This window comes from Molothrus aeneus, chromosome 6, assembly GCF_037042795.1.
Source record: "Molothrus aeneus isolate 106 chromosome 6, BPBGC_Maene_1.0, whole genome shotgun sequence".
NCBI classification, from domain to species: Eukaryota; Metazoa; Chordata; class Aves; order Passeriformes; family Icteridae; genus Molothrus; species Molothrus aeneus.
In genome coordinates this window covers 39,286,177-39,289,997 of record NC_089651.1, presented here as the reverse complement: position 1 = coordinate 39,289,997, position 3,821 = coordinate 39,286,177, and positions in this window count along the sequence as shown.

Here is a 3,821-nt window from a genome sequence, read left to right as displayed (position 1 = left end):
CGGCCGGAAACACCGCGCGGGCTCGGGGCGAGCGCGGGGCGGGGCGACGCTGCCGCCGGCTGCTCCCCCATCGCCCCGAAAAGAGACAAGAACAGCTCGGTGCCTGGGATCCCCCCGTTCCCTTGGGATTGTTACCAGGACTGCAGTCTTCAGCTGCAGCCTGGTTTCTCTTCGAGTAAACCTTTTTTATATGGATTGCTACCGTACCGGTGAACATTATGCCGGAACCTTATGGAAACCTTCAATCTGCTGAGCTCCTTTTTTCCACATAAATCAATACGGAAGACATTATTCCAGGTTGTTACAGCGCACGTGGAAACACCGGTTTCCTATTAATACTTTGTTTCTGTTTAGGCTTTGCTCTGACTTGCTGCTCTGTCTCTTCTTGCTAATGATGGAAAACTCCTGGAGTTCACTGTAGCTCACCAAAAAAAATGTACCAAGTTACTAATTCCAGAAACATACATGTCTTTGCAATGTACTTAAAAAAACAATAAAGGACTGAGTAATTTTAAAAAAACTTGCACTTTGGTTTTAGCTTGTTATCTGTACATGACCAGGACAGGGCACCTGAAGAAGCTGGCAGCCTCTGGTCCTGACCTTAGCAGCTGAATCAGTGACCTTCAGGCCCTGTAAACTTTAACTTGGTTATGGCTAACCCATAGCTTTGGAGCCATGTGTGATTCCTGACTCCCGTGCCAGCACAGCTGCTCGTGGCACACTCCTGGTGCTGATAGGCAGTGAAAACCCTCATGCTATGGAAGTAACCCAACAGCAGCTGTCAAGGCTAGCAAAATCAGGTTTCCTGAGGCTCCCTCAGAACACTGCCTCTTCTGATCCACAATGGACCGTGAAAAAAATCTGTGGTCACTTCTTGGTAAATGTCTGTCATCTCTTGCCTTGAACTACTTTGGAATGATTTCTTTTTTCCAGTCCCTCCAAGATGTGCAATATGGCTTCACGGCCTTTCAGAACATTTGAAAATTTGATTTGCAGCATAAAGATTCACAGTTATCTCCCTCAGCTTTAAATGTGCAGTGAGTGGCTTAATGGAGGAGTCATACTGACAGCCTAGTGCTTCAGCAAAAAGACTATTGACCAGCTACCTGCTGGAACCACCTGGTCACTCTATAAAGTCTGCAAGCAAATTAGATGCATGTCTTTTTCTGAGGTAATTATCCCATCAGCTTGCAGGCATTGCATTAATATTAACAAAAGCCTGCACTGTGAAATCAATTTTCAGTCAAGCTGAAGCACATTTCTGTTGTACAAGGCAGGGAAAAGTGATTCAACACCCAGAATCAACAGCCTCAGAGACTGGGCTGCCTCAGTGCCATACTGGCCCTGCAGATGGATTCTATCAGGGAATCTATAAAGTCTGGCATTTATCATATTGGACCACTTAGCCACAGTTGTGGTGGCCTGAAGCTTTAGACAGATTCATTTATTTAAGCTAACCAAAATGAAAGTAATAGCTTCTGAGACTGAATTTTTTAACACAATCCCCAAAAGCTGGAGCTCATTAAATGGCTACGCAGCAGTAACAGTAAAAGACCATTTCACTGTACTGTGGAAATATATTGAGGAATATATTCAGTGCAGGTAGCTTGGTTTGCACTGCAGTATAAGCTGCAGATTGAGTTCTCTGGATGTCTGGAGTTGGAGGTAAGAGGCTGTGAACTGCCAACCCTTTGACAAGCTCAGGGACCTGTGGCCCAACCAGGTGACCAGACACTCAGAGACATGGCAGGAGCCAAGGGCCCCCAAATGTTCCCTGCTTAGACTGTGAGGGTAAAAAACCTAGGGTTTCCTTTGTTCAGGATCCCAGCTCAAGCTGTTTAGTTATTTAATCATGATTGAATTATTTTAAGGATTGGGACCAGTGAGACTGCTGTGGGAAATCTGGCTTTGAGATGGTAAGGAAACCTTGTCTGACTGTGTGAGTATGGGGGTGTGTGGGGAGTCAGGCTCACTGGGGCTGCCCACTGGGAAGGGATTTCAGTCCCAGCTTAGGTGGGTGAGAGTGTGACTGCCAGAGTAGGTCCTGGATGGTCAGACAGGAAAGTTTCCCTAACTCAGCATGCCATTTTATTACAGATCCAATACAATCCAACAAAGTTAACAACAAATGCAGAACTACTAACTTCATAAACCAACTTTTCTTGATGCAACTTTGGTAATCCAAAGGAACTGAGTCATAAAGCTTGATGCTGTTTTACATTAAGATGCTCAGTAATCTTGGAAGTCCTTTGAATCATCACCAGCTCAACAATGGGGAGTCGTTGAGTAGATATTAAAATATGGAGACATGTAGGCGCATAAGTTCCTTTCATTTGCATCCTTCTAGGCCAGATGAATTTGGCTGCTGCAGAACTTGCACCTTGACTGCCTGGGGAATTTTAGTGGAATCCACAGTGGGAGTAGCACAGCAATTACCCGAGTTGTTTATGCTGGTTCAAGTCACTTGTGCAGGTGAGTGAAGCAGCACTGGTCCCTGATGAGAGAACTGGCCCTGGGAATTTTCTGTAGTTTTACTTTCATAGCAACATCTGCCTCTACAGGCTCCTTCTCTCCAATCAGGGGGAAATGGAAGACACATTTCCCCCAGGACCAGATTCAAGAAAAGAGAACTGATGCTGTTTTTTCACCCCTGTTGTGAGACAGCAGAAAAGGGTAGTCATGGAGTAAAGGGAGAGAGCTGGTTTAGATTTGGTTGTTAATGAATCTGGTTATAATGCCTGCCTACTCCGTATAGAGGGGAGTCTAGACTTCATTTCTATTAGCACATCTTTTATTATTTTGTGCGTACATTTCTGAAAACTCAGATATAAAGTTGTTAAATAAACTGTGTCCATTATTCCAAGATACTGGCAGTACTCAATTTTATTTCGATAAGTTGTTTTTCAATTATAAAAATGTATGCAATTATCAGCACTGTTGTTCAGCCTTTACAGCATCAGCACGTAACAGACCTAAATTCTTTCAAAACTCTGTATGCACAGAAGTCACCCTTACACACCTACAGCGGATGTTGGCACGGGTTTTATAAAAGCGTGTGAGATTTAAGAAACTGAAGAGTGATAAGATTTGGAGCATTTTCTCCTGCATCGCCCCAGGCTCGCACCCGGTTCTGTCACATGTCGGACTCTGCCGTGCTCCACCTTTCCTGCGTAGTCAGCGCGTTTCCCGCGGCAGCAGCAGGAATGCTGCTGAGGTAATTTTGATGGCTCAGAGGCGTACGTGCGGTCCCGTACGGGCCTCGGCGCCGCCGCCACCAGACATCACCAGACACCCTTCCCAAGTTTTCCTAAACACCGGGGGCCGTCCTGCGTCTGCCCCCCGGCAGCGGCGGCCGCTCCCCCTGTGGAGCCCGCAGGGAATGTGGTCCCGGGCCGCGCCCCGGGCAGAGCCTCCGCCGCACTGCGTTGGGAGCCGCCGGAGGGGCGGGGAGCGGGGGGGCCGCGCCGCCGGCACGGGGTGGGGGGGGCGGGGGGAACGGCCAACGTCCCCCGCGGGGCGGGCGCGCCGGCTCCGCCTCCCAGCCCACCGCCGGCACGTTCCATTTTCCCCGCGGGGGAACCCTCCTCTCTCCGCCGCGGCGGCCTCCGGCCGCCCCGCAGAAACAGAGCGCGGCGCCGGCGGTGTCTTCCTTCACACGCCGCCCTCAGGTCTGAGTGGTCCGGCCCACCTCTCCCTGCCGTGCCGGCCAGTGGTAGCGGCCGCTCCGCCCCTTCGCCTCCCCCGCCGGCGGCGGCGCGGGTGGTGCGTCCCGGCAGCAGGCGCGTCCCGGCCGGCGCCCGCCCCCCTGCGCCGTGTCATTG